The 22,014-nt window shown below is 37.3% G+C and overlaps 1 long non-coding RNA gene across 3 annotated transcripts in view; it reads right to left on the reverse strand.

The window, feature by feature from the left end:
- Positions 1 to 22,014, reverse strand: part of LOC144330756 (uncharacterized) — a 241,611-nt gene that overhangs the window by 19,978 nt on the left and 199,619 nt on the right. For all 3 annotated transcript variants that reach the window (XR_013397205.1, XR_013397207.1, XR_013397206.1), the window contains one exon: positions 4,575 to 4,684. This is a non-coding gene — a long non-coding RNA (uncharacterized LOC144330756). The remainder of the gene's footprint in view (positions 1 to 4,574; positions 4,685 to 22,014) is intronic.

The raw sequence follows: 22,014 nt of genomic DNA on the forward strand, positions 1-22,014 counted from the left end.
CATCCAATTGCTCAAAAATGTAGTCCAAATAAGCATATTTTTAGTGAGTTAGAGTCTGCCTGCTTTGCATATCCCAGAAAATTTCATTCAACATCTACTAGCCTTAGCTAAGACCAATTCTGTAGTTATAAAAGACTCCAAGCCACTGCTGTCCTTTGAAAATCTTGGTCTTAGAGACTCCTCATGTTGCTGCTTTGTGACCTCATGTAGACACACAATCCCCTCACCAATTATCCTCTCTTGCCCTTGCCCTATTTTCCTTCTGGATGGTAGTCCTGTGCCATTGTCACTGGAAGGTCTCATGCTGTAATATGCGCCCCTCCTGCCCCACCACACATACACATGAAAACCTGTCAAGGTACCACCCTAATAAAGCTCATTGTTTGTTAATGCCCCCTGGCTATCATATATATATATATATATATATATATATATATATATATATATAGTCCTGAAGTCCCTGAACTCACTTCGAGTGGCAATGAAGATGAGGTGATTTTGGTTATGATCAAGGAATTCATATGTGGGTCTACCCAGTTAGTGAAACAATCATTGGTTATATTGGTTCTGGACAGCCTTAAGTGATTGGGACTCAAACATTGGAAAGCCCCATACATTAGTTTGGTATGACATTGTTGTATTGTACTCTTAATATTTTACATGTACCCCCATACCTTATTAGCCTGGCCAAGCAGGAGTACCAATATCTGAGTGAACCCCACCATTAGAATTGATTTTTGGAGTCAGAGGCCCAAGAAAAGTGGTTAGTGCACCTGTCTGGGTCCCCCACTAGGAAGGTGCCAGATGTTGTAAGACCTGCAGCCCTAAATAGAAAAGAGGGAGGAGTACACATCTCTAGACGAAAGGCGGCCTATCTGTGACCCTGTAACAGGCTACAGTGGCAACAGCTCCTTGTAGTCAGTGATTTGGGGTATGCTGAAATAAAAGAATATCCTTATTCCTGGGGACTGCTACAGCAGGTAAATGAGCCAGTGAGGCAGAGACATCAGGCTGAGGCCAGGCTCCTGAGCCCAGCTGGAGGAGTAGCCTTTGTAAGCAGCTAGCACACCTCCATGATACTCAGTTATGTTGTCATTATGGTTTCTCCTTGGAGGGATATTGAGATCCCAAACCTTGGGTCAAACTAGCCTAAGTGTTACTTCAAGTGAGTAAAAGCAAGACAATCTACATCTTTGTTCTTTCCAGAACTTTAAAGAAGCCCACAACTCATGTGCTGGTCTTTGTTCATGGCAGCTTCTTACCAGGAGGCCACACAGAGAGTGAGGAGGGACCTGAAGTCCTGGGGGAGATCATATGAAGAGAGGAACCTGGGCAGGAGGATTCGTGCTCTCTAGCACGGTGTCACCAGGACTGGGAGTGAAATAATTTACCCTCTACTTGCCAGTGACCACCCGCTAAGTAATGAAGACAGAAAAATCAGGAGAGGGCCAAGAAGGAGGAGAAGGTTATCACTTGGATGAGCAAACATGGCCTTTCTCTTACACTGAGACCCAGTTTCTCTTTCAGGAGCTAGCCTGGGAAACAAATGAAAAGGGGTAGCCTGGCCACATAGAATGTATTTGGTGGGGAGTAAGCTCTACCTAACAGGAGCTAAATGTAAACCATTGGCTGCCATAGTTTTAGATGCAAAAATAGTATTCCTTTTAAAGGATCCTGTAAAATTAGTGCAGAAGGTAGGAATGACCCACATAGGAAGCTCTAGTCTTCATCCACAGATGCCTTGCTGCTGTGGATTTTCATGACTTGGGCAGGTATTCAGCCTACCTGAAACCTTGTAACAGCCTGGGCAGAGTGTCAATGGAAAATTTTAGCTGAAGCCAAAAATCCTCTCCATCAATTGGGGATATTAGAACGGACTTATCAGTTAACAGATGGCATGTAGTATGATGACCTGGCAAGTCTGGCTGAGTCTGAAATAGGTCGAGTCTATCCAGCTGTTTCTCAGAGGGGTCCTGAAAAATTTAAGTTGTCCTTACTGGCAATGATTGCTAATGCTAAAATAATTTGAGACACCATACAAACCCTGGATTTAAAAGAAGCTCAGATAGCCATGTCTCAGGATAACCCACAAAAATCAAATAGCCCAAGGACTGGAATTCATGGCCAAATCTCATGCCTGGATTACTTACTGGCAGAAGAAGCAGGTTTACTTGCTAATACATCTTTCTGTAGGTAACACTCACCAAGTTTTACAGGTAGCCAGGAACAGGTACCAAAGGGGCCATGATGATACTCTGTTCACTAAACAATTAAATGAATCAAAGTCTTTTCCTCTTCTAATCTATTCTCCAGACTTTCTTCCACTAAATGGGCATAATATCCGAAAACAGAATTTGAAACTGTAGCTTGTGCCCTTATAGGACTCTGGGTCATTAGAATGCTTTACCACTCACTGGCTCCAAACTCAGGCTTTATGAGGTAATATACAACTTGGATTGTAAAACAACATGGGGCAAAGAGATGGGTTGCTATATACATGAGCCAAAAATAGCCCTGTGTTGTTTACTTCTTCACACCAGGCTGGGACCACTGAGCTCAAAAACCTGTCAGAGCTCAATTCAAATTTGTATGTATCCAGTTGCTTTAAATATATCCCAAATGAGCATATTTTTAGCTATTTGTGAACCTGCCTTTGCATATTCCATAAAACAGCATCCAACATCTGCTAGCCATGGGTTACAAAAACCGTAGGATTTAAAAATACCCCAAGCTCTAGAACTCTCTGGCCTAGAGACTGGCCATCATGCTGGACACTTAAATTCCCTTTCCAATACCTCTCTCCTGAGAGCTCTCTTGTCCTCTTGCACCTGTGTGTAGTCCACCCCACCCCATTGTCTTTGGAAGATCTCTTTCAGAGAGGGAATTTTTCCTCCTCAGGCCAACTTATCAAAGCACCCTCTACCCCCCAACAGAGCTCCTGTGTGTTACTACTGCTTGGCGGTCCTATCTTTCCTGTTGATCAGCCTGCAAATCCCTGAATTCCACCACAGGAAAGAAAGGTCTGGGGAAGTAGACAGGGCTTTTTACTGTCTCATCCCTACCCCAAAGCCTGTCTGCTAAGACCCAAAAGTGGTAGAGATTCCCAAAATAAATTGTGAGACAGATAGATTATGGGGACACCTTGGGAATGACCAAGTTTCCATCCACTTTAAGTAAATGATGAGAGATAAAATGAAGCTGCATTTTATTACATACCATGACTGGGCTTAAGTTCAATGGCTAGCTTATATTCACAGTATCTCCTGAGTTTGATCACATTCTACTTCCTCTGCTATCTCTCTAGATTAAAGCACTGTGATCTTTTCCTTGGACAATTACAACAGTCTTCCTGGTATTCCTATGAAAAGATCCTGTAAAATTTGTGTCCTTGCAACTCAGATACCCTACTCCCGTGATGTCTGATGTCTATTCTCTATGTGACAGTTTTTAAAAATATAAGTCAAATTATTTCACTTGACTGCCAAATCTCCCCCAAAGGTTTCTCATTATACTTGGTGAAAGTTTCAAAGTCTTTACCATTTGTTCTCCCACTTTATCTCCTATCACTTTCTCCTTGTGTTATGTTCCTCCTTGGTTCTCTTAAACATATCTTCCATGTTCTTGTCTTAGGCATTTGCATTGGCTGTTCTCTCTGCCAGAAATGCTCTTTCCTACTTATTTCTGTGGCCTTCCCCAGGACCTTATCAAGAATAACCTTCCTCCTGTCCATTTCTTACCCTGTTTGCTTTGTCTTCATAGCATTTTAGACATCCAGCGTGCCTTTGTTTCTTTCCTATCATCTCCCACTGGAATATAAGCATTGGAAGGATGGGAACAGCATCTTGGTTTTATTCACTGTCTCTCAAAACCCTGATACTTGGCAGGTCCTCAGAACATATCTTTGGACTTAATGGGCCAGTGCTTAAAACCCATATTTAGAAAACGCAAATAATACTTTCAGAGAAGAAACTTCATGATATGAGAATTAGAATATCAACGAATTAACTATTGTTACAATTTTTAAATTGTAATTGAATAGTCAAATTTTATAAGTTTGGCACTGAAATGCAAGAATGTTAATTTCCCAGTACCTTAATCTACAAGCTTGCTTCTGTTACTGTACTGAATGTCTGCCTTACTAAATACATGCTTACTTTCAACTGAAACTGTTGAATGACCAAGATCATTTTTTACTCCTGCCGCTGACAGTGTCCAACTGGTAGTGATGCTATCACCCATCTCCTAACATAACCCTCAACTTGATTTGTATTATATAATGTAATTTCTTTGAAGCAACCTTATAAACTAAAGTTTGACACAGTATTTGAAAAAAGGATGTTTTCTGAGTATTTTCAGATTTCAGGCTTAGAATTATTGCCCTCACTTATGTCTAATATTGTTTTGCATTCACTTGCTGTTTCACATAATCACTGTGGGGAAAATGCCCTTAAACTACAGACCCAGAAATGCAGAAATGAAAGCAATGTAATTAGTTTTCAAGATAACAAAATTGCCTTTGATTTATTGTTTGTAGCTCAGTTTCCATTAAATGAGTATTAATTTTAGCATTTTACCTGAGTGGAATAATAGAAGGATGTTTGCGGCAGATAAAAGTTTTGAAATTCTTCTGTTTGATTACTTCTTCAGCAGTGCCCATCACACTCACTTCATTTTCTGTAAGAAACTATTGATGAAATAGGTCATACTGGTTGGTTATGGCTTGCCTGTAAATGAATTAAATATTTATTTCAGCAAGTCTGTCTTTTTGACCCGTAATTGCAATTTTGCCACATTTGAATATCTTGCATAGGTATTTGATAAGGCAGTACTCAAATCTCTTATATATTATGTAGTTTGTCTTCAGCTAGAAAAAAAAATGCAAAATTCCCCGTACATTCCTGATAAGCCAATGGATTTTTTTTTTTTTTACATTATCTTGTACTACAATTTCTTTCTGAATATACAATTAATGAGTGTGAACAAAACAATGTATGCTTTTGGCTTCTTAATTACTTAAAGCTTAGACCACATCTGTGCCATTTTCAACATCGGTTGCATAACATTGTTTTTTAGAAATTATTTTCCATTTTATATGTATTTCTTCAATGAAATTCACTGTTTTAGTTTATGTTGGATACAAAATTCTCTGAGCAAGCAAAGCAGAGGTGTAGTGGAAGTCATTATTATTCCACTAAGCTGTCAAACCTTTAATATTTTCTTCTAGAGTCAGAAATATAAGACAGATATTAAAATACTTTTGTAATAATTGTTTTGAAATTTACTTAGTGAAAAATAGCGGTGCTTGGGATACCTTTGTTTCTAATTTTTTTTCTTCTTCAGACTATTTATAGTGTTTATTGCTTTGAATCAAAGTAATTTAGTGTGAATATTTTGTATATGATTTTGGAAATTTTTCTTTTCGTGGAAATGTGGCTTTTAATACATCCTTATAGATATGAAAATTCATGAGTAGGATGCTTTTAAAAAAGCTTGAGTATAGGTGGAATTAAGTATCTAAAAAATATTAAGCATTATTTTATATACTGTTAGGAATGCCAGGCTATAATTACTCTATAAATTATTTTCTTTCTACAATTTCTATTATATAGATTTTTAAATATTGTTTTGTATTAAACTATGTTTTCCATATAGTTAGATAGTTCTGCATAATCTAGTATTCTCAAATTAACTATAAATATATTACTCTATTCAACTACTTGAAAGTTTTTAATATGTTTTTATATGTAAAGTTAACAGCTTTCAGTCATTAATTATAGAACCATTTTTCTTGCAATAATACTAGATATATTTGTATTTCATTCAACTGATAGAATTTTAAAATATAACATATAAAAGGGTTTCATTCCAAGTTATAGCTAGAATATTTACCTTCATTTGATTATGAATATTTAGATATTAATAAATTCAATGGTATATGTATTCATATTACTGAAGCTGTTACATTGATTAGATATAATTATAGCAATGGGTTATGGATCATGTACAAATTTGTAGATACCAGTAATAACTCTGGAGTAGAGTTTGAGCCTCCCAAAGAAGCCACATAGCAGCTTTTGGCAGGATTCCACCACTGAAGGTGGACTCCAGTACACCAATAACCAAGTGTTGAACTAAGAATAAAAGAATGGGCACACATTTCTCTTACCTACAATTCACACCAGGAGAAAGGTGATGAGACATTATCTCAGCATACATACCAGGAACGAATATGTTTGGGAAAAGCGTCTGTTCATTCTGCAAAGCTTTACATGCACCTTCTCCATGTCAGGCATGTTCTGTTAGGCAGTGGGCATACAGCCCTACAGAAAAGAGACTAAGACCCTATTCCAGTGGAGTAGACAGACAATATACAGATAACCAATCAGTGTTTTCCCAGTCAGTTTCTATGAAGACAAATAATACAGTTCAAGGAAACAAAGTGACTGCAGCTTTGATATTAGGGGTGAGGGACGATCTCTCTGGGATTTTCTGATAGTCGACTAAAGAGCTAAATAAAGTAAGGACATGAATTTGTGAATATCTGGAGGAAGAGTTTTCTAAGCAGAGAACAGCATGCACAGAAGCCTATGGTGTGAACATGCTTAGTGTATTTAAATAACTGAAAAGAAGCATATTTGAATAACTGAAAATGGTTGTAGTATATTACAATTTTCAGTTACAAGGCCTTTTACAATGTGTCAACCCCAGAAACTTTAAGAAACAGCACATTCCATGCTCATGGATAGGAAGAATCAATATTGTGAAAATGGCCATACTTCCCAAAGTAATTTATAGATTCAGTGCCATCCCCATTAAGCTACCAATGACTTTCTTCACTGAATTGGAAAAAACTACTTTAAAGTTCATATGGAACCAAAAAAAGAGCCTGCATTGCCAAGACAATCCTAAGCTTAAAGGACAAAGCTGGAGGCATCATGCTACCTGACTTCAAACTATACTACAAGGTTACAGTAACCAAAACAGCATGGTACTGGTACCAAAACAGAGATATAGACCAATGGAACAGAACAGAGCCCTCAGAAATAATACCATACGTCTACAACCATCTAATCTTTGACAAACCTGACAAAAACAACAAATGGGGAAAGGATTCCCTATTTTATAAATGGTGCTGGGAAAACTGGCTAGCCATAAGTAGAAAGCTGAAACTGGATCTCTTCCTTACACCTTATACAAAAATTAATTCAAGATGGATTAGAGACTTAAATGTTAGACCCAAAACCATAAAAACCCTAGAAGAAAACATAGGCAATACCATTCAGGACATAGGCATGGGCAAAAACCTCATGACTAAAACAAACACCAAAAGCAATGGCAACAAAAGCCAACATTGATAAATGGGATCTAATTAAACTAAAGAGCTCAAGCACAGCAAAAGAAACTACCATCAGAGTGAATAGGCAACCTACAGAATGGGGGGAAAATTTTTTGCAATCTACTCATCTGACAGAGGGCTAATATCCAGAACCTACAAAGAACTCAAACAAATTTACGAGAAAAACCCCATCAAAAAGTGAGCAAAGGATATGAACAGACACTTCTCAAAAGAAGACATTTATGCAGCCAACAGACACATGAAAAAATGCTCATCATCACTGGCCATCAGAGAAATGCAAATCAAAACCACAATGAGACACCATCTCATACCAGTTAGAATGGTGATCATTAAAATGTCAGGAAACAACAGCTGCTGGAGAGGATGTAGAGAAATAGGAACACTTCCACTCTTGGTGGGAGTGTAAACTAGTTCAACCATTGTGGAAGACAGTGTGGCAATTCCTGAAGGATCTAGAACCAGAAATACCATTTGACCCAGCCATCCCATTACTGGGGATATACCCAAAGGATTGTAAGTCATGCTGCTATAAAGACACATGCACACATATGTTTATTGTGGCACTATTCACAATAGCAAAGACTTGGAATCAACCCAAATGTCCATCAATGACAGACTGGATTAAGAAAATGTGGCACATATACCCCCATGGAATACTATGCAGCCATAAAAAAGGATGAGTTCATGTCCTTTGCATGGACATGGATGAAGTTGGAAACCATCATTCTCAGCAAACTATCACAAGAACAGAAAACCAAAAGCCTCATGTTCTCACTCATAGGTGGGAAGTGAACAATGAGAACACTTGGACACAGGAAGCGGAACATCACACACTGGGGCCTGTTATGGGGTGGGGGGAGGGGGGAAGGATAGCAGTAGGAGATATACCTAATGTAAATGATGAGTTAATGGGTGCAGCACACCAACATGGCACACGTATACATATGTAACAAACCTGCACGTTGTCCACATGTACCCTGAAACATAAAGTAAATATATATATATAAAAAGTAAATATATATATAAACATAAAGTAAATATATATATATATATATATATATATAAAGAAGCAGCATTGTATAGTATATATAGCTGTATAGCAGCAGTTTTCATAGTTTATAGCTATAAAGTTAAGTCTGTCGGGGTGCCATAGAGGCAAGAAACTGTGTTTTGACATCGAACCAACTGTGCTGATGGAAGGACAAATGAGTGACACTTTGAAGTAAAAATTGGAGGTGTGGTGTGAGATTGTGGCATTTAATGATTAATTACAGTAGGGTCAAATTGTACCTAAGTGTTAGTTTCTTTGTCCCAATCTGTTGCTTACTTTGTTGTAGTTCTATATTTTAATAAAATTACATATATTCATTAAGGCAATATATGGCAATGTTTTATATGTTTAATCACCTAATGTTCAAGTGTGGCATTTAGAGCCTTGTGAGCAAATTACCTACTACTTACTTGTATCACATGTTCAAATGCAAGATAAAATAAAATGAATATAGTTAAAAAAAAAAAAAAAGCAGAAAGGCCACTCTGTAAATCTATCAGTCTAAAACAGTAATGCTACTGTCACTGAGAAGATCTCAAACATCTGACCTTTTTATGAGTTATCTCCCTCAGTAAAACAATTACTCTAGCTATATTCTTAACCCAGATCAGAGTAACTGGTTTTATAAGATCCTCATTCTTCTGTCTTTTCTGCCTTTGTCTGGTTTACAACATGGATGTACCAAACTCTTTGAAAGGAAAAGAGGGATTAAAATACTGTTGAAAGACTTCTGGTTTCTGGGCCATCAGAGAAGGAGCTTAGAAGCTCCCACTCTACCCCAACAATAAGTAAAAAGCTGAAAAAGTAGTAACTCTTCTTATATTTGTCAGAGCACTGAGGTCACAAGGCAAACTTGCTGCCCTGAGAAATGGAAAGACAGATAAGCATACCCAGAGAATCACAGCTGACTTGAGCAGACATCCACCTGCAGGACCCACCCCAGAACCAACGCTGGCATGGGAATATCTCAACTATAGTTGACAAACTGCTGGAGATGCAGTGTGGACAAGTCTGAGAACTTCCAGGGAGTTTTTCCTGCAAACTTCCAGGGAGATCCAATTGTAAGGGGTCCCACACTCTTATGAGTTTTACTTCCAGGAGCTCTGCTAGCTTCTCACAGTGAAGATTGTTGAAAATTCCCTAAGGCTTCCAGCAGGGGTCTGGCGGAAGAAGCCATTCCTGACATGCAGAACGCTCTGCTCTCTGTCACTAGGGCTGCCTTCCAGAAAAACTAACCCACTGGGGTTTTATTAGAGCATAATTTACCTGGGGAAGGAAAATGCCTAACTTCTCTACCCTTCCTGGACCACCTAAGAAGGTGGGGATGGGGGGGTGGAAATCCCAAACAAACTGAAAAGCATTAGTGAAGTTTCTGGTCCAAGGCACAGACTTACTAAAAGACTGAGACCTAATCATAGGAGTATAAAATGGTTCCCCTCCCCTACACAGTACATCATACTACTAAAAGCTTATTTGTCACTGTTCTGTTTAGCTAGTGCATCATGTCTTCTATCAACAAGAAATTACAAGGCACACCAAAAAAAAAAAAAAAAAAAAAAAAAAAACCAGCTGAAACAGAGCAAACATCAGAACCAGATATGGCAAGGATGTTGGAACCATGGACTTAAAGCAAGGATTAATACGCTAATGTCTCTAATGAAAAAAGTAGACAACATGTAAGAAGAGATGGGTAATGTAAGCAGAGTGATAGATATTCTAAGAAAGAGTCAAAAAGAAATGTTAAGAATCAAAACACTATAATAGAATGAAAAATGGCTTTGATGAACTCACTAGTAGATTGGACATGGCTGAGGAAAGAAACTCTTAGCTTGAGGATATGTCAATAAAAACCTTCAAAATTGAAAAGCAAAGAGAAAACCAGAACAAAAAAGGAACACAATTCCAAGAACAGTGGAATAACTACGAAATACTCAAAGTGGGAATACCAGGGGAGAATAAAGAGGAAAAGAAACAGAAGCACTATTTGAAGCAAAAATGACTGAGAATTTCCACAAATTAATGTCATACCACAAACCACAGACCCGGGAAGTTCAGAAAACACCAACCAGGATAAATGCTCACCAAAACTTTGCACAGAGGCACATTTGCAGGCATGCTGTATTTGAAAGTAGTCTTGGATTATCTAGTGAAATGTAACCACTCAGGCAAACCCTGAAATAAATTATAAAAAGTAGTATAATATGCTAAGGAAGGAGAAAAAATAAAATCATATCGAATAATACAGATCTTACGATACTGATAATCACTTTGAATGTCAATAGTCTAAAAGCACCAACTAAAAGACAAAGATTGTCAGAGTGAATAAGAAGAAAAAAGACCCAATTATATGTTTTTCATAAGAAATCCATTTTAAATAAGACACATATAGGTGAAAAACAAAAGGATGGAGAAGGTTATAGCATGCTAATTAAAAGAAAATTGGAGTAGCTATATAAATTTCAAAGAGAACAGACTTCAGAGCAAGGACTGTTATCAGGGATAGGGAAAGGGATTATAAAACAATATTGTAGTCAATTTTCCAGGAAGACATACCCATTTTTACTGCTTATGTGCCTAAAAACAGAATATCAAAATATGTGAGGCAAAAATTAATAGAACTGTGAAGAGAAATAAATTAATTCATGATTATGATTGGAGACTCAACACACTTTTATTCAAAATGTACAAATCCAGCAAGCAGAAAATCAGAACATAGCTGAATTCAATGACTCCATCAATCAACTGGATATATTTGACATCTACTGAATATAATTGATATTAACTGTATATAATTCACAAACCACTTTTTTTCAACAACAACAACACATCAGTCTTCTAATGCTCACATAAAACTTTTACCAAGATAAGCATTTGGGGCCATAAAATACACGTTAGCAAATTTAAAAGAGTAGAAATTATAGAGTGTATGCTGAGACCACAATAGAATTATATAAGAAATGAATAACAGATAGCTAAAAAAATTCCCAAATACTGAGAGATTAAACACATATCTAAACAACACATGGATCAGAAAAGAAATCTCAAGAGAGTTTTGAAAAGATTTTGAGCTAAATGATAATGAAAATACCTTAAAGGGGATATAGCAAAAGTAGTTTGTACAGAAAAATTTGTAGAATGGAATGCATATATTAGAAAATAAGAAATAGCTAAAATCAATAAGCTTCCATTTTAGAAAACCTGAAAAATAAGAGCAAGTTAAATCCAAAGTAAGCAGAAGAAAAGAAATAATAACAATTAGAGCAGAAATAAATGAAATGGAGCAGAGGAAATCAGTAGAGAATTTAATGTAACCAAAAGCCAGCTCTTTGAAAAGAGCAGTAAGATTGATAAGCCTTTATCTGCCTAAGAAAAAAGGAGAGAGGACACAAATTACTAAGATTAGAAATGAAAGAGGAGACATCACTATAGGTCCCATGGACATTAAAAGAATGATCAAGGAGCACTGAGAACATCTCTATGCCCAAACACTGGATAACCAGACGAAATAAACCAACTCTTTGGAAGACGATCTTCCAAAAGATTATTATTTCTCACATAAGAAAAATTTATCTTCTAAATAGGCCTGTGTCTATCAAAGAAGTTGAATAACTGATAATCTTTCCAAACATAAAGTGCTAGGTCCAAGTGGTTTCACCAGTGAATTCTACCAAACATTTATGATAGACTCTAGACGAATTTTTTTTTTTTTAACAATCTCTTCCAAAAGGTAGAAGCAGAGGGAATACATCCTAACTTATTCTATGAAGTCAGCATTACCCTAATCCCAAAACTAGACAAAGGCATTTCAAGAAAAGAAAATGGCAGTTCAATATGTGTCATGAAGATAGAGGTAAAAATCATCAACAAAATATTAGTAAATTTAATCCAACAATGTATAAAAAGAGATACATGCTGTTACTAAGTGAGATTTATCTCAAGTACATAGGACTAGGTCAACACTTGAAAATCAGTGTAATCCATGACATCAACAGGCTGAAGAAAAAAAATCACATCATATCAATATGTACAGAAAAAACTTGACAAGATTCAACACTCATTCATGATGAAAGCTCCCAACAAACTAGGAGTAAAGGGGAACTTCTTCAATTTTATCTACAAAGAACATCTCCAACAACTGGCTAACGTCATATTTAATGAAAAAATTTGAAGCTTTTTCAATAATATTGGGGATAAAGCAAGTATGTCTCCTTTTGTTTTTCTTTTCTTTTTTTTTTTGAGATGGAGTCTCACTCTGTCTCCCAGGCTGGAGTGCAATGGCTCAATCTCAGCTCATTGCAACCTCCACCTCCCGGGTTCAAGCAATTCTCCTGCCTCAGCCTCCCAAGTAGCTGGGACTACAGGCACATGCTACCAACACCCAGCTAATTTTTGTGTTTTTATTAGAGATGGGGTTTCACCATATTGGCGAGACTGGTCTCGAACTCCTGGCCTCGTGATCTGCCTGCCTCGGTCTCCCAAAGTGCTGGGATTACAGGCATGAGTCACCGTGCCTGGCCTATGTCCCCTCTTTTTTTTTTTTTTTATTCTACTTTAAGTTCTAGGGTACATGTGCACAATGTGCAGGTTTGTTACATATGTATACAATGTAACATATTGATGTGCTGCACCCATTAACTCGTCATTTACATTAGGTATATCTCCAAATGCTATCCCTCCTCCCTCCCCCCGCCCCCACAATAGGACCCCGTGTGTGATGTTCCCCTTCCTGCGTCCAAGTGATCTCATTGTTCAATTCCCACCTATGAGTGAGAACATGTGGTATTTGGTTTTCTGTTCTTGCGGTAGTTTGCTGAGAATGATGGTCCCCTCTTGACATTGCTTTGCAAAATTATACTGGAAGTTCTAGCACATGAAATAAGACAAGGAAAGGACATAAAAGATATACAGACTGGAAATGAAGAATTAAAACTTTCTTTGCTGTTGACTCGTTTGCCTGTATAGAAAATAAAAAAGAATTGACCAAAAACTCTTGAAACAAATAAGTGTTAGCAAAGTTGCAGGATGCAAAGTTAATATGCAAAAGTCAATTCTTTTCCTATACACTGTCAATAAATGATTTGAATTTTAAGTTGAAAACACATTACCATTATATTAGCATTCCCAAAGATAAATACTTAGGTATAGATCTAACACAATACAAGTATGTATACAATTTACATGAGGAAAACTACAAAACTCTGATGAAAGAAATTTTAAAAGAACTAATTGCAGATTAGTACTAATTCACAGATTAGCTGTGAATACACAGATGTTCCATGTTAACAGATAAATATTCCATGCTGTGTTGTAAAGATGTCAATTCTTTCCAACTTGATCCATAGATTCAGTGCAATCCAAATCAATATCCCAGCAGGTTGTTTTAAAACTAGCTTTAAAGTTTATACAAAGAGGCAAAAACTTCAACTCAATATTAAAGGTGAACAAAGTTGGAGGGCTGATAAATTTCAAGACTATAAAGTTATAATAATATGCTTTGCAGGATTGGTTAAAAAAAAAAAAACTGGCAGAAAACATTTACCAGATGTGTCTTTTCTGAAAGACTACTATCCAAACTGTGCAAACAACTCTTAAAATGCAACAATAAGAAAATGCATGACCTGATTAAAAAATGGGCAATAGAGCTGAACATACATCTCAGTAAAGAATATATACAGGTGGAAAATAAGCATGTGCAAATATGTTCAATATCACATGTCCCTAGGGAATTACAAATCCAAGTAAAACAACAATGAGGTGCTGCTACACAACTATCAAAAGGGTCAAAATGCAAAACAGGATGGGGAGCAAGAGGAACTCATTCCTTGCTTGTGGAAATAAGTGCAAAATGGTTAGCCACTTTGGAAGACAGTTTGATAGTTTCTTAGAAAACTGAACATAATCTTACCATGTGATCTGGCAATTGCCCTCCTTGATATTTACCTTATTGAATTGGAAAGTTACGTTCATATAAAAACTTGCACACAGATGTGTATAGCAGCTATATTCATGATCAGCCCAATTTGGATGCAACCAAGATATACTTCAGTGGGTAAATGGATAAACTGTTGTACATCTCAATTTGGAATGTTATTCAGTGCTAAAAAGATACGAGCTATCAAGCCATTAAATGGCATGGTGAAAAATATATATTACTAAGCAAAGAAGCCCAATTGAAAAGTCTATATACCGTATAATTCCACCAACATGACATTCTGGAAAAGGCAAAAGGCATCATCTGTGGAGATGATAAAAAGATCAGTGGTTTCCAGGGGTCACAGGGAGGGATGGTTGCAGAGGCAGAACACAGAGGATTTTCAGGGCAGTGAAACTAGGCTGTAAGATACTGCAATGGTGGATTAATGTCATTCCACAGTTATCAAAATGCATAGAATATACAACACCAAGAGTGAACCCTAATATAAACTCTGGACTTTGGATGATAATAATGTGTCAGTGTAAGTTCATCTATTATGACAAATGCACCGCTCTGGTGGGGGATGTCAATAGTGAGTGAGATCGTGCATGGATGGGTACAGGGCCATGTCTAGGAGAACTCCCTGTACTTTCAGCTCACTTTTGCTATGAACCTAAAAGTGCTCTAAAAATTGTCTATTAAAAAATTGTACAGTACAAAAAGTACTTTTCAAAAAACAAGTTTTGGGAGTTTTGTTGTTATTAACTGCATTTTATTGCCAGCTGCCGAAAATAGTAATGTGGAGAGTAGGGGAGCCATTGAGTTTTTGGTCAAGGCTTTCTGGCTTTCTTCTGACTTTCTCTTCCCCTTCCCCAGCCCACTTCTTTGGGACCTGGTTTTTTTTTTTTTGAACTGGCGGACTATAGAACACAGTGCTTTACAGTGGTATCAGTGTCAGACTGACTACATTCAAACCCTGGCTCTGTCCCTTACTTATTGTATAACTTTAGGAAATTTACTGACCTACTGTAACCCTCATTCTTCTCAGATACACAATTTCAGGGAAAAATATACACTTCTTTTAGATACCGAGGAGCACTCGGCTAGTTTTTGGTTCATAGCAGCTACTGTTAATATGGATGTTGCCACTGATGAGTAAAATGGGATTGTCCTGGAGAAATAGGTTCATTGTATAGACACGTCTACTGAAACCCCTGATGAATGTCCATTGCTCAGTTGTATTTAATTACCCTAAAGAGGAAATTCTGCCTTTTAGTTTAGACCCACTTTTCTATCCTTAATGATTTATTTATTGCACAAAAATTTAGACTTGTTTTGGGACCCCAAAGACTGAACTAAGAAGAACGTTTTGACTTCACAATAAGCAGGAGATTTGTAAGAATAATAATAATTAGTTTTTACTGGCTTTAGAGCCTCAAGAAGCTTCCAGCAGCTTTCTGAACCTCATCTTCTTCTTTAATATAGTTAGAAAGATGAGAGCAGTCTCAGAACATAGTTGCAAAGATTAAGATTTACAGTGCCAAGTACTAACTGAAAATGTTAGTTCCCTTTGCAAATCCTTGTGATTATCTTCCCTTTGGCGTACTGCAAGGAACATATCTCAATTTCCCACCTATCCTAAACATCTATAGTTGTCAACGTATAATATATTCAGTGCAGAAAGGTCCTATTTTCACCGTCTGCTTTAACAGGGCACCTATTCTAGTGAAGCTAAGGCAAATATAAAGATAGATGCACATACTTCAGCATAGAACTTTGCTGAAAACTTAAAAACATTCCACCATCATCCTCCACTATATTCCTGTCTTTCAGTGGTGGTGGTGTGTGTGTATGTGTGTGATAAGAGTGTGGAAAGAGAGATTTAGACAAATACAAACTTCCCCTATCAAGGAAGGGGGCAGTATTAAGTACTTCACGCAAGCATGCATGAAGATGAATGGCAGAGCAGTCAATGAATGAAGGCCACAGACAGCAGAATTCCTGTACATGCTTCCTAAGTCTGTCTCAGAATGAGAGCGTTCTCCCCTGTCTGGGATCAGCATGCATCGTTGAAATAGCCATTAAAGAGTAAGTGAGCTTTGCAGTCAACAAATCTGGGTTGGAATTATAACACTGTCACTTAGCAGTTATGTGGCCATAGCAGTTTCACATATGTGAACCTGAATATCTTCATCTGTGAAAATAGTAATACCTGCTTCACAGTGTCAAGGAGAGGAGTAAGTGAGATAAAGCATGTGCATAGAAAAGATAAATGTTTGTTTGTTGATAGAACTCAGCAAGCCCTATGTAAGCTTGTTAGAATATACACTATCCAAATGGGAGAACATTTCTTAAATTCCTCCCTGGATGCTGTTACAATGGAAAACCCAACTTTCAGACCAGCCCCAATTAAGACCTGATTAGTTCCCTTAGTATGAATAGTTGATTGCAGACTAGCAGCAGTTTTATGTTTCTAATTTCCCTGTCAAAAAGAATGTTTGTAAGTGAAAACTGGTATGTGTTTCTAAGCAGATTGTTAATAAGAAAGTGAATATTAGAAAAATCCATTCACCTCTATGTGTCCAGAAAATATTAGATACGGACATTTAGCCCTATGTGCTAGCTCCAACAGGGGTGTTTTGTGAAAACATGTGATTATCTTCTTGATAGCTATTCTGTAAATTTAGAGAGTTCCTTGCCCCCAATTTTATGTCCTTTAGTAAGTACATATGGTGCTAAAATTGATTAATTTATCACATCCCTTAAAATCTTGTCTAGCTGGGTGTGGGGGCTCACACCTGTAATCCCGGCACTTTAGGAGGCTGAGGCAGGAGAATGACTTGAAGCCAGGAGATGGAGACCAGCATGAGCAACAAAGCAAGACACCATCTCTACAAAACTAAAAAATGATCTGACCATGGTGGAGTGTTCCTGTAGTCCCAGCTGCTTGGGAGGCTGAGACAGGAGGATTGCTTAGCCTAGGAGTTCAAGGCTGCAGGGAGGCATGATTGTGTCACTGCACTCCAGCCTGGGCAACCGAGTGAGCTCCTGTCTCATTAAAAACAAACAAACACCTCCCCATAAAAGCCAACCTTCTTTTCTGAAGAGAAGCAAAATAGTACAGGGTCGGGTGGCCCATTGTGACACATGAATCATTGCTTCTCCCTCCTAAGCCTGTAGCAGACATCAATGATCAATAAAGAAACTCTTATTCTCAGAATTCTTCGGAACCTACTGTTTCAAGCGGCCACCATCAATCTATATGTTTGGCAAGTAAAATGAAACCTGGGTGTTACCCTGTTTACAATGGAAAGAATACCTGGAAAGTTAATAGGATTTCTTTATTCTCAACTTCTTGAGAAATCTTAGCCATATCGCACAACCCATCCAAGACTGACTTTTCACATCCATAAAGCAAGAGAATTATGGTGGCTCTGTGACAGGTCAACTTGGGTGGGCTAAATTATTAGGTTGGTACAAAAGTAATTGCGTTTTTCTTTCATTAACGGCAAAAGCCGCAATTACTTTTGCACCAACCTATTCATTTCCCAGCATTTTCTTTCCTATATGTTTCCAGTTAGCATTGACTAGAAGAGAGATTCTTGTGGGAGATCTGGAGGACGCATGCGAAGCAGCAGCCATTTAATAGATCGCAGGCATTGCGGCAGATCTGCTGACTCACCTCGCAGGCATGAGGCAGCAGATAGGCTCGCAAAGGCTCCGCTTTGCCACAGTCCGCTCCATTTGTTCAAAGCCTAGGCCAAGTGTGTGTGTGTTTAGCCCTGTGACAAAGGACCCCAGCTTCTGCAGGATATCCTCATCATCAAGTTCAGTGGCAACAAAAACTGATGTGGGTTTCCCATTGTCTTTCCGATTGTGCATGAGTGTTCCCGCTTGATCTTGCTCTCACTCATCTCACATCCAGCTTTCCTTCCCAATGACCTGTTCTGCGATCTTCAGACTCCAGCATTAGACAAAGACAACAACCTTATGGAGATGTCTAAACCAGACCCACAATGGCATAAGGTCAAGTCTCTGCAACAAATCTATCTATATCCTAGTGATTCTGATTCCGTAATTGAGCCTTGACCAACGTAAGAATTCAAATGACATGGATAATTTCTGAAATTTATTCCATTTCCTGATCCCCCTTACATAGCGGGAGGACCAAATTAGCAGAGTGTTTGGGGTCCCAGGCTTTGTAGTCAAGGTTAACCCAGGTTCAAATCTTAGCTCTAACATTTGCTGTTCATGTGTCTTTAGACAAGTTTTAAACCTCTTTAAGCCTGAGATTTCTTGTCTGTAATAGAGAAGTAATAATGTTTACTTCTATCATAACATCATTATGAAGATTAATAAAAATCATCTTTATAAAATGCTCAGAATAGTGCCTGGCACTTAACAAATGGTAGCTTTATAAAGCTATATGTGTAGGTCTAGTCTTACAATACTTTGAATTGACAGAGGAGGCTAAAATAATAAACCTAAAATTTATTTGATTACCTCAGCTGAGAATAAGCAATGTAGGAAAAGAAAAAGAAATCAAAATAATTTTATTGACAAAAAGAACATATTGCTTATATTTCCACTGTATTTCCTTTAAGTCATAATTTGATATTGGACTTATAATGTTATTTAAAACAAATTAGCTGCTTTGCATTTGGAAGCAAAATGCTTATCTCTTGATTACTACTTCTTTTTTCTGGGGTCCTAAGTCTGTGTTTGTGTGTCATACAGTAGAAAGTGTATACAGAGGACTCCAAAGTCCTGGATTCAAGCTTGACTTCACTACCCTCGTAAGTGACTTGCACAAATAATGTAGCATTGCTGAAACCTGCGTCCTTATCTGTGAAATATGAGGATCATATATTCTATGATTACCTGTCTTGAAGGGTTTCAATGAGGGTTAAATAGGAAAGACCTTTGGTAAATTCAAATGATATACAAATATATATGATATTGTGATTCTTGGATGTGTTCTCATTCAAGTCCAATTTGAACTGTTCTCCTGGCTCTGTTTAGCCAAACAGCAGCACTATTTATTTTCTACTTTTAAGAGATGATGTGGGAAGCGTAGAGTTTAAAGGGAACCAAGTCTTGCTCCTATTCCCAAAAATGATATAGTCACATAACATATTGTGTCTATTAATTGTTTAACCAACTGGAAAATGTGGGGAGAAAAATAGAACCTCCAAGTTTTCCCATTATACTTATTGCAGATTATAGGTGTTTATTTTGAATAAATGAATAGCTGAATGCTAGCATGAGGAAAATGAAGTTAGCTAGCACACATTTTTTTTTTTTAATGCTTAGAATGGCCAAAATACTTGATGAAGTGTAATAAGAACTCCAAAGATGATTTGATAAAATCTCTGTCTTCAAAAAGCAAGGGACATAACAGAATAGATCACACCACAGGTACAAGTACATATAATTAAATCACAGTAGAAAATGAATGTCAGCATTCACAGAAAACCCGTTTAAACAATCTTTTTCTCACAAAGGGCAGTTTTATACGACTTTACACTGTTACTATGCATTTACTAAAATTGAATTAGCATGTATAACTGAACTCTAAGCTAGACAATTAGACTAAGGCCTGATATCTTGATCAAAAAGAATAAAAATAGAAAATGAAAGAAAAGATGGCTCCACTGTGTGTGTGTCTTGGTGAGGCTGTACAGAAGCCTGGGAAAAGATCTTCAATTTAAACAAATCTATTTCTTGATCCTGTTGATGTAGAGAAGAATACTATGTTCGATAAATGTAGGCCATTTCGATAATTACACTGGCTAATGAGAGGAAAAATTTTCTTAGTGTGATCAGAAATATTTAGGAGAGGAAGTCTAACCTTGGGAGTGGGCAACAGGTCTTAGTGGAAAAAAGTATTTGATAATTTCTCATATTGATAATTCCAACATAGTAGATACGACATCCAGCTATTAGAGGCACAGCTGGTCTGCCTCTACTAAACCCAGAGGGCATATGAGTCTCCAATTTACTGTCTTGACACGGAGTCATCCACTCTAGATTTCTCCAACAACCCCCTCACAAACCTTAAAATACTTTCACATAAACTAAGATTCACTTTATCTCTTTTAATCAAAACTTCCAATTTGTTACTGCTGCAACCTAGGGGCATTACCGATTTTAATTTCTTAATTTTTGGAAATATTTCCCATAGTTTGTCAATTCTCATGAATTTAAAATTTTTCAAGTTTGTGAAATATAGCACATATTCAAAAAGTGAAGGCCTAAATGTCCCATATAAAACGTAACAAAAATAAATACCTATATCATCATCATGTAAGTGGAAAGAAAAAAAGAAAAAATATACTGTCATTATCTCAGCTCTTCATATGTAATTCTCTTGAATATTCTATGTAGAAAATTAAATTGTCTACTCATAGAAAAAATTTATTTCTTCCTTTTCAATTATTTTACCATTCATTCTTGCTTTGTTGAACTGCATAGGACCTAGATTATTACACTGACTAATAATTTAAGTTTCCTGAGTCTATATTTAAGTGATGTGAAACTGAAGTAGAAATTCTGATATATATATTTCCCAGGCACAACCTGGCTGGTGGCATCTCTCTTATGGTGGTTAGAAAATCTCTTTCAGTATTGTGGATTAGTAGTGACCTATTTCTCATTTACTTCAGTATGATTACTTTTCATGTATTAATTATGGTAATTTTCATTCTTTTATTCAGTAAATATTAACTTAGCAATGAATCAATGAACTCATTCATCACAAAACTTTTGATATGGCTAGAGATATAAAACATATACATATAACCTTAAAATTTTTACTTAATTTTAGACAATGGTGTACTGTAATTACATAATATAGGCAATAAATGCTTTGAGTTTTCTGGTAAGGTGATATGTAGAGAGAGAGCTGGTTTACAGAGGGACTGAAAATACTTTATCTTTATCCTTGGGGACTGCTGGATGTCTGGTTTTACTTTTGACTAAGATAATGGCAGTGGTGTTTATGATGTACTACTTAGAATCCAAACTCTCCCAGGAAACCCCCAAGGGTCAGTTTCTTTACTGAGGGTTTGCAACTGGCCTAACCGGTTTGATAACCTGGCATGACTACTTAGAAAGCTAGAGAGCCTTTTGGGGGGATTTCTCAGGATTCCTTGCATGAAGTTGGTTCAAGCCAGATCCCTAGTTTACAAAGACAGGGCCCTGGGGAGTTTGTGCCTCCTGATGTTTCTCCAACCTCCCAGGTATGTCTGTATTTCCTTTCTCCTGCTGCCTTGAATCTTTTGCCTTGAAATAAAACCTCAGATGAGTATACTCTATGGCAAGTACTTTTCAAAATACCCAAACTGGGGAACACTATACGGTGAGTAACCCAGACCAGACATTTGAAATGACCCTTTCCATTCTGTAATTTAGGTAACGGCTAAGGCATTGCTTAGGAGAAGGAAAGATGAGCTGAGTTTGGGGGGATGAAAGCATTGGTTTCTGCTGGCTTCTGACCGCCCACTCCTAGACTGAGGTCACAAAAATATTCTGTCCACAGATGGGTAGAAAAGCATTTGTGGACCAGGGCCAGGGGAGGTAGCTAAATGGGTAACAAAAAAGGTTTACACTGAGGAGAAGTCAGCCAAGAATAGGTGTCTTGGCTGCTCCCATCTGTTCTAGCTAAAGTGACGATCCCAGAGAGGCAGAGTG

The sequence above is a fragment of the Macaca mulatta genome, chromosome 8 (assembly GCF_049350105.2).
Source record: "Macaca mulatta isolate MMU2019108-1 chromosome 8, T2T-MMU8v2.0, whole genome shotgun sequence".
Lineage (NCBI taxonomy): Eukaryota > Metazoa > Chordata > Mammalia > Primates > Cercopithecidae > Macaca > Macaca mulatta.